Source organism: Triticum dicoccoides, chromosome 3B (assembly GCF_002162155.2).
Source record: "Triticum dicoccoides isolate Atlit2015 ecotype Zavitan chromosome 3B, WEW_v2.0, whole genome shotgun sequence".
NCBI classification, from domain to species: domain Eukaryota; kingdom Viridiplantae; phylum Streptophyta; class Magnoliopsida; order Poales; family Poaceae; genus Triticum; species Triticum dicoccoides.
In genome coordinates, this window is record NC_041385.1 from 366,836,601 (window position 1) to 366,850,578 (window position 13,978).

Here is a 13,978-nt window from a genome sequence, read left to right on the forward strand (position 1 = left end):
CTTGTAGGCACTTGCCAAATTTTAATCCAAATAATGTAATCACTCGAGTCCATGTTCATGTTCTGTAATGCTTGTACTTGTATCAGCATGTTAATGAAAAGGGATAATTGCATTTGAGCCCTTAGTTGGGTCACACTCGACAGGTTTACCCCTAGTTTTTGAAAATCCGTGGTGTTGGCCAAGTGTGTCCGGTACCCTTGTGTTTTGCCCTTCCGTCCCAATTCCGTCCGGACAAAGGCATTTGACCGTTAGGGAGACATTTTTCTGGACTATTTTGCCCCTCCTCACAACTTCTGTTGAAAATCAAAGAAAAACAATGTTCGCTTACATGTGGGACCCAACTAAATACAAAAGGAAAAAAGAAACATAAAAAACTCTCTCTCCCCCCTTTCCCATCCTGGCGCCGCCGCCCTGGCCGGCACTGATGGGCCGCGCTGGCGTGGTCACCCACGCACTCGATGGATCGGGGCGGCGCGAGGCCCCAGCGTGTCTCCTGCGCACGAACACGAGCGGGGAACAGGGCGGCGCCGGAGGTCAACGGGCGCAGGAATCCGCCAGGAGAGACGAGATGGTGTGGGTTGCACAGATCCAGAGCTGGGACGACAGATCTAGTGCGGCTGCTCGCGGTCGTGCTTGAAATCACCGGCGGCAGAGAACTACCAGGCGGCGACGGCCTCCTATTGCACGCGTCCTGCAGCATCGCGTCTCGCGCCGCCTCCTGCAGCTCCTGCGAGGGCCGCACCCCATCAGAGGCCGTCTCCCCAAGGGCGACGAGCATGCTCTTGGGGTCCTCGAACCTGCAGAACCCGGCGACGGCGATGCCGTAGGTGGCGGCGTCGGGCCGGCATGGAGAGTCGGGGCGGCAGAGCCAGCGGAGCATGGAGGCGGCCTCGCGGGTGCGGCGCATCGTGAGGAGGTGGCCGAGGAGCAGGGTGGCGAGGGGCGGACGGGGTGGTGGCGGAGCGCGGTGAGGAGGGCGAAGGCCGGGGTGAGCGTGGGCAGGGAGGCGAGGTGCTCGGCGAGCGGGGGGAACGGGAGGCGCTCCGGGGAGCCGGGCTGGAGGAGCGCCGCGGAGAGGAGGCGGCCGACGGCGGGGACCTGGCCCTCGGAGATGAGCCGCGGGATGAGCGCCGAGATGGTGTCGAGCTCGGACGGGCTGGGAAATAAACATCTTTTTTTAAGATGACATGTGGGTCATACATAGCAGTGAGACATTTAGAAGAAAAAACATTCCAGTCTATGACAGGTGGACCCACTGATCTTGTTGTCTTGTTTGACTGGTCTTTGCCAACACATACAAAGGGTAAACTGGTCCAAAAACTTGTCTCCTTAACGTTCAAACGTCTTTGACCGGACGGAATAGGGATGGAAGGGCAAAAGCACAAGGGAACCCGACTCACTTGGGCAAGACCATGGATTTTCCAAAACTAAGGGTAAACCTATCGAGTGTGACCCAACTAAGGTCTCAAATGCAATTATCCCTAATGAAAAAGATAAACCTTGCCGGGAACCCGTGCATGTATATGTCCATGCAGATGTGGGATGCCTCTTTAATGTAAATAAACGAGTTTTTCCCGGCGGGCTATCCTGCCGGCACCCTTTTTGTCTGCCGGAGAGCCACATCTGCCGGGTTATAGACAAAGAGACCAGCCCCCCTGCCAACTTCCTTTTACCAAAGGCCACTGCGACCATCCTAAACGAAGCAGTGTTCGAGTCAGGAATGGGAGCACCTAAGTCTAAAAAGAGTGGCGAGGTTTTATAATGCATAAGTTATAGCTTACAGAACATGAATGGACAAGAGGTAGAACTTATCTGTTTGGCTTGCCGGCGGTCGCAGTGTTGGGCAATCTTCTCAACTTTGTGTCGAAGCCAAGTTCGCGGCAAGAACCTGCAGCTTCATGCAGATGAGAATGAATGCAGGATGTGATCCTATCTATATGCATATGCAGATGCTCATGAAATGCTTATGAAGTGATCTAGAATGCTCATGCATGCATGCAATCTAGGTTTCGCCCCCCCTACAACGCTTCTTTATTTTCTCTTGCACGGGGTCATCACCCCGGCTTTGTACAAGGGGTTACATGCAACTGAGGCAAGGCCTGTACAAATGGGTGGCTGTCGGGCTCGCGCCTTATGGGTAGAACTTGCGGAGATGCTCAATATTCCATGAGTTTTGCAACATAGTGCCATCCTCGGTCTCTAGACGGACAGCGCGACTCGTGAACTGGGTGCCGTTGTCGGTGATGATCCTTGCAAGAACTCCAAAACGACACACCAGATCTTTCAAGAACTTGATAGCTGACTCGGCAGTCACCTTTGTCACGGCAGTCACTTCCGGCCACTTTGTAAACTTGTCGATGGCAACGAACAAGAATTCAAAGCCCCCGATTGCTCGGGGGAAGGGGCCGAGGATATCGAGCCCCCAGACCGAAAATGGCCATGATAGAGGGATTGTCTGAAGAGCTTGGGCAGGCAGGTGGGTTTTCTTGGAATGGAACTGGCAGGCTTCACACTTAGTGACTTGCTCGACCGCATCTTGGAGGGCTGTGGGACAATAGAATCCTTGCCAGAATGCTTACCCAACTAATGCCCTTGATCCAATGTGGGAGCCGCACATTCTTTTGTGTATCTTAGCCAACAGTTCCTTTCCTTCTTCCCGACAAACGCACTTCAATTTCACACCGTTGGGCCTCCTTCTGTACAGAGTTTCATCGACAAACTAATACATACTGGCCCTTCGGGCTACTCTTTCAGCTTCGTCTTGATTGCCGGGAAGCTCTCCGGTCTGGAGGAAGAGAACAATGTGTCTTGCCCAAGTTGGAGCCTAGGGCTCGGCAGCGAGGACTAGAAGCACCTCCTCTGCTGCGGGAGCACCAGCCTCGTATGCGGGGTCCATGGGCCTGGCTGGAGGGGGCGGTTTGGCAGGCTGCGAGGAGTTGTTTCCAGTAGTGTCTCTGCCGGGAGTGGACGGCTCTAATGGTGTCCAACTTTCTCCTTCTTCGGGCCATTGATATGGAGGGCTGAGTAAGACGGAGAACAAAAGTTTCTAGTTCCACAGGAAGCTTCTGCATAGCACACTTTGACAGATGACCAGCTATGCTGTTTTCCGCACGGGGTACGTGCTCTGTTTGCAATCTGACAAACTGCTCCTCCAATCTTATCACTTCCTCAACGTATGCCTCCATCAATGGACCTTGATAATCCTTGTTGACTTGTCTCACCATCAGCTGTGAATCTCTCAAATGATCAGCTTCTTAATTCCCAATTCTGCTGCAATCCTGAGCCCGGCAAGGAGCCCTTCATACTCTGTTGTATTGTTGGTTGCTTCCTCCGGGCAAAATGCATTTGGACGACGTATTTCAAGTGCTCCCCGGAGGGGGCGACAAGAAGCATGCCAGCCCCTGCACCTTGCAGGGAAAAGCACCATCAAAATACATAATCCATTCTTGGGGTGATTCCTTGCCAGGGATAACTGTCTCTGTCACTTCCTCACCAGGGGTTGGCGTCCATTCTGCAATAAACTCTGCCAACGCCCTGCTCTGGATAGTTTATGTGCTCTCAAACTTCAAACCAAACATGGATAGCTCCAAAGCCCACTCCACTATCCTGCCGGTGGCCTCTGGGTTTTGGAGTATCCATTGCAACGGGAAATGAGTAACAACCATGACCTCATGGGCTTGGAAATAGTGGCGCAGTTTCCTTGAGGCCACGATGAGTCCAAAAATCAACTTGTGCACACCAGAGTACCTCGATCTAGCCCCCTGTAACAAGGAGCTGACGAAGTACACTCGGCGTTGCACCACTTTCTTCCTTGCCACATCCTTGGGGTCGCCTTCGTTGTCATGCTCACTGATGTCCTGATCCTTGTCTGACTCTGCCAATCTCTGCTCACTTTCTTCCTCATTCACTTCTCTCTATGCTACCAGGGCTGCACTGACCACTTGGTTGGTTGCCGCCAAATATAGCGGTAGCGTCTCCTGGGGTTTGGGAGCAACCAAAGTAGGCACGGAGGAAAGGTAGGCCTTCAACTCTTGCAAAGCTGCATCTGCTTCCGGGGTCCACTTCATAGGACCAGCCTTCTTCAAAATTTTGAAGAACGGCAGGGCACGCTCGGCAGACTTGGAGATGAATCTGCTCAGCACGGCAACACATCCCGTTAGGCGCCTCACATAACTGTCCTCGACGCTTGGATCTGCTCAATGGCCTTGACCTTGTCGAGAATAGCTTCGATCCCCCTGTGGGACACAAAGTACCCAAGCAGCTTGCCACAGGGAACGCCAAAGACACACTTCTCTGGGTTGAGCTTCAAGTTGACCTTGCACAGATTTGCAAATATTTCCTTCAAATTTTGGATAAGAGTTGCTTTGTCCTTGGTTTTAACCACAATATCATCCATGTAAGCTTCAATGTTTCTGTGTAGCTAAGGTTCACAACCAATCTGGACTGCCCTTGCAAAGGTGGACCCAACATTCTTTAGTCCAAATGGCATGCAGACAAAGTAGTATGTACCACATGGAGTGATGAATGACGTCTTCTCCTCATCTTCTTTGGACATGAAGATTTGGTGATATCCAGAATAGGCATCCAGAAACCTGAGCAAATCACATTCTGAAGTGGAACCCACAATCTGATCAATACACGACAAGGGAAACGGGTCCTTCGGACAAGCCTTGTTGATATTGGTGAAATCAATGCATAGCCTCCACTTCCCGTTTGCCTTCCGGACCACCACTGGGTTTGCTAGCCAAGTGGGATGTAGCACTCCTCTGACCAAATAAGTTGCCTCAAGCTTCTTGATCTCTTCTGTAATAAACGGCTGCCTCTCCAATGCCTACTTCCGGGCTTTCTGCTTGACAGGTCTGGCGTGTGGGCAGACAACAAGGTGGTGCTCAATTACCTCCCTAGGAACACCGGGGGTATCAGATGGTTTCCATGCAAACACATCGATATTCGCCCGCAGGAAAGCAATGAGCGCGCTTTCCTATTTGTCATCGAGGGTGGCGCTGATAGTGAAAGTACCATCAATGCCAGCCAGCCCTGCATCTTCACAGTGTTGTAGGCATAGTGGGATGCCGCCATGAATTTAGCCAGAGTCGGGTGTCCAAGAATCTCATTGTATGGTAGGGGGAGATCAACTACGTCAAACACAATCTTCTCAGTCTGGTAATTCAGTTCTCCCCCAAACGTTACCGGCAACATGATCTTTCCCTTAGGATGACTCCTACTAGGATTAAATCCTTGAAACGTGTTGGTAACCTCTAGCTCTTCCTCTGCTATCTGAAGCTTGCTAATAACTGCTGAGGAAATCAGATTCAACTCGGACCCACCGTCCACCAGCATCTTTGTGACCTTGAGCTTGCGAATTGTTGGAGAAACCAACAATGGCAGGCACCCTACCGTAGTGGTGCAGCTAGGATGATCCTCTTTGTCGAAGATGATGGGTGTACGGGACCATTGGAGCTGCTTCCGGGCCTCTGGCGCTGAATCCACAACAATGACTTCTTGTGCCCACCGCTTGAGCTGGCGGTGAGAGGTGTGCAGAGATGCACCCCCGTCAACACATAGGGTGTCAATGGCCTTTTGAAACTCTTGCTCACTGGTTTCCTCTTCATCCCCTCTATCACTCTCATCATCATGGGCTTCTTTCTCTCAACCCCTGGCGGGTTTTCCTTGGTTCCGAAAGGGCTTGCTAGGGCAATTCACTTCACTGCCTCAGCCCTTACCGCCAGCAATATTATGACCCTTTTCCTTATCACACTTCTCATATTATGCTCTCTGTCTCTTGATTAACTGCTCAACCTGATAGCATTCTTGAAGGTCGTGGCCCTTGGTCCGATGGATCTTGCAGTACGGTCCATCACCATTCCCAGCCTTCTCGGCAGCCACAGCTTCCCAGCAATCAGCGCACACGGCAACCTCCTTACCGGGGGTCTCAGCCTTGGCGGTCTTGCTAGTACTTGGGGTGCCTGATCCTTCAACAGCCATCACTGCCTTATCCCTCCTCTTCTTACCGCGCTTCTTGCTCGTCTTCTGACCGGTGGACTCATCATCATCCTCCGAATCAACATTGGTGCAATCTTCCTCTCCGCGCAACTTCCTTCCCTCCTCCATCCGAGCACACTTATCCACTAGGGGGTACAACTCCTTCACAGTCTTGGGCAATCGCACGTTCATCTTAGAACGAATCAGGTAGTTGCGCACATTGGACTGAAAGGCAGCTATCACAGTTGCTGGGTGGATATTTGGAATATTTCTATGAACTTTGCTGAATCTCCGTAAATACTTATGAAGGGTTTCTCCTTCCTTTTGTTGGAGAAGCTGCATATCACTGGGTCGGCCCGGCTCCTGGTGGCCACCGGTGAAGGCACCGATGAACTCATGGCACAGGTCGGTCAAGGACGAAATAGAGTTCTTCGATAGGTGCATCAGCCAAGACCTCACATTGGACTTGAGGGCCAAAGGGAAGTAGTTGGCAAACACTTTCTCATCTCTTTCCGCGGCAGCCTGAACAACGATGGTGTAGATGCTCAGGAACTCTCCCAGGTTCAGCCTCCCATCGTACTTCTCAGGTATCTCTGGCTTGAACATGCGAACGGACGGCCAACTGACTTGCCGCAGCTCACGGGTGAAGGAAGGGCAGCCAACCTCGAAAGGTAGGGGCCCGCCAATACTGAGCGCAGGCTCGTCGACGTCGGGGCCGTCGCGCCCGTCGGCTTGGAGGAGGTCATCGTGGCACTGCTCGACGACGCACACATCTCCTCTCCGGTTCTGCTCTGGGGTTCGCCGTTGGCCTGGGCATGCTCGAGGGTCAGAGGAGGCCATCGAGACATCGTTGAGTCTTGATTTGGTCGCGCTCGAGCTGGCTGCCGTGGCGGGGATAACACCGTGGGAACGGCTCCCACCGTACGGGCAGCAGCAGGAGCCGTCGCCATCGCTTGGGGAGGCCGTGGCGGGTCAGCTCGTCGTGATCCCTCGGCTTTGGCGAAACCAAGCAGACTTTGGATGGTGGCTGACACTCGTCGATCTGCTCGGCCGCTGGCAAAAACCTCAGCAGCAGCTGAGCACGTGCCATGGCCTCCAAGGTTGTGCTTGCATAGACAATGATGAAGTCGATTGCACCGTCGCTCGGCTCCTGACGGAGCCAGTGGCGGTAGCACTGCGCCCCCGCTATTGCGGTGCAACCACCTAGATGGAAGGATGGTGACGTGGAGGCACTCGAGGGCCAGAGGTTCTATTGGGTGCAACAACTCGGTCGACCCGCCCGAGGGAAAGTGTCCGCGTAGTGGTCATGCCTGCGGCAGGGGCGGTCAGAGGGCGGCGGTTCACCCCAGACCGAGCGCCATCACTGTGGCTGTGCCCGTCGGCGAGCAGAGTGTGGCCGTCGGGGTGTTGCTGATGTTTCTCTTCTCCGGTGCCTCTTGCTCCTGCGCCGTCCATGGGGGAAGTGGTGGCGGTGCCGCTTGCTCCGACCACATCCCCAATAGTGTCGCGTCCTCATGCGGCTCTGCGCCCCCTGCAGTGTTGGAGGCCGCGGGCGGCGGGGCCTTTGAGGTTGACGGATGAATCGAAGAAGCTGGTTTCTTCTTGGGTGCCATGGTCGATGGCACCGTCGAAGATGCAGATGGTGATGAAGATGACACGCTGCTCACACCTTCAGGTTCACACAAGCGACACCCCCTACCTGGCGCGCCAAAGAAGTCACGGGATACCACGGCCACCTATGGGGCCAGGATGGCCCTTTGCTGGTTTGGCAGGGGGTCTTCGCATTGCACAAATAGTAGACCAATGTGAGACAGCACTGCAGAGATCACACGGGCAATTTTACCTAGGTTCGGGCCGCCGTGAGGCATAAAACCCTACTCCTTCTTTGGTGGTTTGATGGTGGAAATGTGGTGGGGGAACGTAGTACACTTGCCTGACAAGGGTTGCCTCAGGGCGGCAGCGACTATGCGCATATGGGGGTGCGGGTTATCTAACTTTCTAGCCCTGCGAACCATTGCCATGGGCCTCCTTTTATAGGTTAAGGGGTCACCATAGTGGCAAATCAGTCATTAGACATTGATAATATAGCAAACAGTGCTATCATACCTAAATCTGTAGGCTGACAAGGCGCATTTAATGCACCTCTTAACGTCACGTCGTAGGTTTCCTGACAAGGCTTGCCGGGCTATCTTGCCAGTTGCACGCGTGCTTGTCTGACACGTTATAGGATGGGTGTCATCTGTGGGTTTTCTTGGTAGAAAGGGGCTGCCATATGGCGAACGGCTGCCACCTAATCCCTTTGCGGCTTGACACCGCACTGATAAACGATGTGAGTCATGGTGGAGTGGTCGGTGAGGCGATCTGGCCTCCGCAAGTCCCGGTAGGCCCTGCCGGGACGCCTTGGTCATCTTCTTCTGGGGGTGGCCTTGCCCCTTGCCGGGCTCGCCTGCCCGGCAAGGGATGCCTCTTTCTTGATGATATCTTGCTTCTCTGGCTTGGTCTTGGTCCCTCTAATCTGCTCGTTGGACCTTTGAATCTCTTGGTTTCTTGTAGTCTGTCTTGGACTGGTGCTTCAATCTTGATCTTGTGCCTGTGCACAGTCAGAGCAACAGACCCAGGGTTTGTTGCACCAACAGTGTGCTCAGTGGACAATATATATAACATGTAGAGTAAAAAAGCGATGCAACAAGTGTACAACCTCTTTGGTGAAGCCATGTCGATCTCAGCATGATTGGGTTGGTCGGTGAGGATGCTCCAGCTGATGTGGCTGTCGGAGGAGGGGAAGAAGATCTTAGGCGTCTAGAGATGGAGCCGAGGGTACTGTTCCACTGTGATGGAGGGTTTCGTCATTGGAGCAGCTCCAGTGAGTTGTACGACGGCGAGGCTGAAGCGGGACAAGAGAGACAACGTTAACCTGAGTGGAATTCTGGTAGCATCTCCAATATATGATGTAAAATACATAACCACAAAGTGCTAGATGTAAAATACATCAGCCACTCATCTCTGAGCTTAACTGTCGAAAATGAATTTAACTGTCGAAACTGAATTTTACTGTCGAAACTGATTTTTTCTATCGAAACTGAATTTTACTGTCGAAACTGAACACACTAGTAGCAGAAAAGCAGTAGTAGCAGCAGCGCACAGAGCAGCAACACGTGCGAGAGCCAGGGCAGCTGGTCATGTAGCAGCATCTCGGGTAGCAGCTGCAGGGGCTTGAGCGAGAGCAGGATCTGCTGCTCATGTAGCAGCAGCGCGAGCAAGAGTAGAGCAACAGCACAAGCAAGAGCAAGAGCAGTAACACGAGCAAGAGCAAGAGCAGACCATGCAGGTGACCGAGATCAAGAGCAGAGCAGCAGCGCGAGCGAGAGCCAAACCAGTAGCAACTCCTACCGATGTGGACGTCGTCGCCGAGGGAGCGACGCCGTGGAGAAAGTGGCCGGCGATGCCATCATAGATGGAGCCGCGCCATGTCAGCTCGGGACCAAGTGCTGACAGCACCATGAGATCGAATCAAGAAGAAAATGCAATGATTAGTGTAGAACCTATTTGGTGGCGTCGATTAGGCCTCAGCTTCATCCGAGGAATCGGTGATGGTTCTGCTCTCCCAAGGGTGCAGGTGAAGACGGTGTTGTGGGAATGGAGGTGGTGCGAAAGACGAGGCAAACATCGAGGCAACTCCTTGGAAGTGGAGGACGGGGTGGCAGAACCGGCGGGACGACAAGATCGATGATTGATCCTCATCCTGTGCGGTGGATGAGGATGTTGAGGTGTTGTTGTGGGCGGCATCGTCGGGCAAGAGGCTCCGGCTGGGTGGCGGACGGAGGAGGGTGTGAGGCTTAGCGGATTTTCGTGGCCTCAGTGTATGGATGGGGGCGGAGGGGATGGGAGGGGGGAACCATGGCTTAGGGACGCGCTTGTCCAAAATGTGGGGTAAGTTATGAAAGTACCCCCGCCAATTTGAGCTAGGCGGTTCTTTCGGTTCAGGGGTATCACGGGAATTTCGCAGGAGGTGGGAGTTTTCGCGCGCATTGTAATTTTGGGATAGCAAGGCGTGGGTTGAGATGGAGGGAGTTTTTCGAGCACAACAAGACAAAGAGATATCTTAAAATTGCGGGGTAACAAGGCGCGGGTTGAAGAGGCGGGAGTTTTGCAGCACGATAGACAGAGATGCTAGCTTGAAATTTCGGCATAACAAGGCGCGACTTGAAATTTCGGGAGAGCAAGCTTAACGTGTACAAAAAAAGGCAATTCGCACCCCACTAGAGAGAGCCATGTCCCGTTTTACTATATTACTAGAAATGCATTCAAATACAACAACAAAAAACTTAAAAAATCGGGAAACAAGCTTAACGTGTATAGTACCAAATCAATTTACACTTCCCTCAATAATAAAAAAACAATCCGTGTTGTCTAGCATATGGACTAAATTTGAGTACATTTTCCCTGTTTGAATGAGATTGTACTCAGGTTAGTTATACAACCATCTAAATATTATGTTCACAACACATGACATGAATATAGGAGTAGTAAATTCCCATATAAATATGAACTACATGTACATACGATCTTGAATTCAAATATATGTATGCATTTTCTATTGAATTCAAATCATAGTACATGTATGCTCTAGCTAGATGTTCGGAATCTAAACCATGTATGATACTATGTACAATGTGTTTAACACATACAACTAACACATACAACACACACACACACACACACACACACACACCATTTAGACTAGTAAGGTACATGTGCATTGCACACATGAGATTTGGCAACCAAATTATAAATAGATACCACAATATAGCATGTAAGCTTTGAGTCATATATGCATGATGTAGATGTTCGTTTAATTCTTATAGTTCATTTCATTCAAAATCAATTAGTTTTTATAAAAAAGCTAATCTATTTTAAGATTCATGGAATTGTGCATTGTAAAGCATAAAGTAAAACAAATAATGGCAATTCATCTAATTTTTTTGGGCAATTATGATACGAAAGATTCCAGAACAAAGGAGAACTGATTGTGTTTTGAGGTTTGTGCATTATGCTTAAATTCAACCATGGAGTCTTCTAGATTGTACATGTGCAAAAATCTGGTGGAATGTAGATGATATCCAACGACTAGTAGTGCTCGGATTTTCCATCTCTGCACCGTCGGATTGGCTTCATCCAACGACCATCTTTCAAAGTTATTCGCACACTATATAGGGGTATAGATATAGATATGTGATGCGAAAGCCACCTATCATCTCCAATTTGAATAGTGTGTCCATGCATGGATGCAATGCGACGAAACGATGCCTACCATCGGTATCTCAAATTCAAATCAGTCTGACCTTGTTCAATGTGTATACAGTATAGCATGCTTGTTTCCAAACCACACCACGCATATCTCAGCTATATTCATGTATGCATGGGTTTCAAACATCATGATCTCTTATGCAAATATTTGAATTCAACTTTACATTGATTACGACCTCACCTTGTCTTCTACACCCACATAGCCGTCTTCTCTTTATAGTTGTACCACTAACTTTATCTCGTGCATGCATGCACACACACTACCACTCGACATTATCCATCGCACACATGCAATCTTTTTCTTCAGGTCGGTCTCCCATGCATGCACACACACACACACCCACCCACTTCCCCCTCTTCATCACTTCGGGCATTCTTTATCTCTCACATGCATGCGTAACGATCGATGTTCCTCTATATGTGTGTATATATATAGCTAGGTCTTTCCCAGTTTTCCACACAAACCGATCGATCTATATATCTAGTCAGGACTCACCTCTTTCCCACGTACACATCAATCAATCTACCGCTCTATATAGGACTACATAGCTAATACAACCACATTATCTATCCATCATTACCTCTCATCATCCATGCCTTCCGCTTCATCTCACAGACGCGAGCACAATGGCGAAGACAGGGGGCATCAAGGGCCCTGCCCCCGCTAACATCACTATATATTGAGGCTAATAGGAATGTGATCACTAGATCAATTGCTAGTAAAATGGTTTAAGTTGATGAATTGACCCTCCCCATAAAGGATTAGCAATGCTTGCCCCCCTAGCTCAATTAATTTTCATGGCTCGGCCACTTCACGCAACCTCACATGTTCTCGCCCCCTCTCTTTAAATATCGATCTCGCACTTGTGCACTCCTTCACAGTCTCCCTCCACTTGGTCCCTCGCATCATCTTCCAGCCCCCCATATCCCAGTGTTTGTATGCTCGTAGAGCTCTTCCCTCCATTTGTCTCTATTGATATCTCGCGCGGTCGACCCCTCCCCTCCCTTCTCGTATATCACCCCGGCCCCATGCACATACATGTATGTATATAGGCCTCTCCTTCACACAAATTGCATTGACATGTATTCCCTCACCATATCTCAGTATCTCTCTCACACACAGACTACGTGCGCGGAAGATAAGAGGTGCACACATGCACTCGTTCCCACATACAAACGCACGGGTGCATGGTGGAGCACATTTGTACAAAAAATGAGCATGTAGAAAGGCTTTAGATGATGTGCCACTAGTCTATATCTATACTTCTATATCTATATCTATATCTACTAGCAATGTGCCCGTGCGTTGCAACAGATCCAAAGTAGAATAGTACTTGTTCACAAACTTCAAAGAAAACACTAAAAATATATTACATTTCACTCAAAATATATTTCTTTGGTTGTTTTGTTGAGGCGAGGGAGGGACGTGGTTGCTTAGAGATAATAAGGGGTTTTCTGCAAATTGGAGCAGAGAAGTGGGCTATTGTTGCAAAAATACCACAACTTACCTCACAGCCGTTAGATGCAGATCTAATGGTCAGAAATGACAGATGGCAGACACACCATCATCACCTACTGAGTATTTTATGGGAGTAGAGATATCTATTGTTGGGGAACGTTGCATGAAAAAAATAATTCTACGCACACGCAAGATCTATCTATCCATGGAGATGCATAGCAACAATAGGGGGAGAGTGTGTCTACGTACCCTCATAGACAGTAAGCGGACGCGTTTCACAACGCGGTTGATGTAGTCGAACATTCTTCGTGCTCCAACTGATCTAGTACCGAATGCACGACACCTCTGAGTTCTGCACACGTTCAACTCGATGACGTCCTCGCCTTCTTGATCCAGCAAGACGAGTGAAGTAGTGGATGAGTTCCGGCAGCACGACGGCGTGGTGACAGTGATGGTGAAGTGATTTCCACATGGCTTCACCTAAGCACTACGAAAAAATGACCGGGATGTAAACGGTGGAGGGGGCCGCCGCTGTAACATCCCAAATTTTCAATTTGGAATGATATACATAGTTCATCATATGCATATCATATTTATTTGCATTTTGGATTTTGATCCTAGAAATTCTAAGCAACTCAAGGACCCACGGAGAGAGTTTGGGATTTCATTATTTTCATATTTGAATTTTCTCAAATTTGAAAAGAGGATCATTTTGGTTTTAATGTTTTTTTCTTCGAATATTTCCAATATTAAAATAAAGGAGAGGAGATAAAATGACTTCTCCAAAATAAAATAAACATTGGAGGAAAAATGTTAAAATCAATTAAATATTTTATTTGCTATTTTATTTGAATTAGAAAAACATGCATTTTTCAAAATTGCATTTTAACCCAGAAAAATGTTCATGTTGTCCTAAATATTAGGAGAAGACTGTGAAATTTATTTTGAGGATTTTAGGATTTTTATTTATTTTATTTAGGATTTTTCCGTTCTGGCGAAATAGTTTTTAAAAAATAAAAATAAAATCTGCACCGAACTGGGCCGGCCCAGCCGAGCCAAGCCAAGGCCCAGCCGCCGCCACCGCCTTCCCCGCGCCCGAGTCGGCCCGAGCCGGACTCCGGCGGGAGTCCGGGAGCGCCCCGCCGCCGCCGCTTGGCCCCTTGGCCAAGTAGGACCACCCCTCTCCTATAAGTACCGCCGTCACTACCCCCACTCCACCCCGTCCCAAGC

At 49.9% G+C, this 13,978-nt stretch overlaps 1 pseudogene; it reads right to left on the reverse strand.

Moving 5' to 3' along the window:
* Window positions 1–284: 284 nt before the first annotated feature.
* Window positions 285–5,985, reverse strand: LOC119279540 (annotated as a pseudogene).
* Window positions 5,986–13,978: the final 7,993 nt, after the last annotated feature.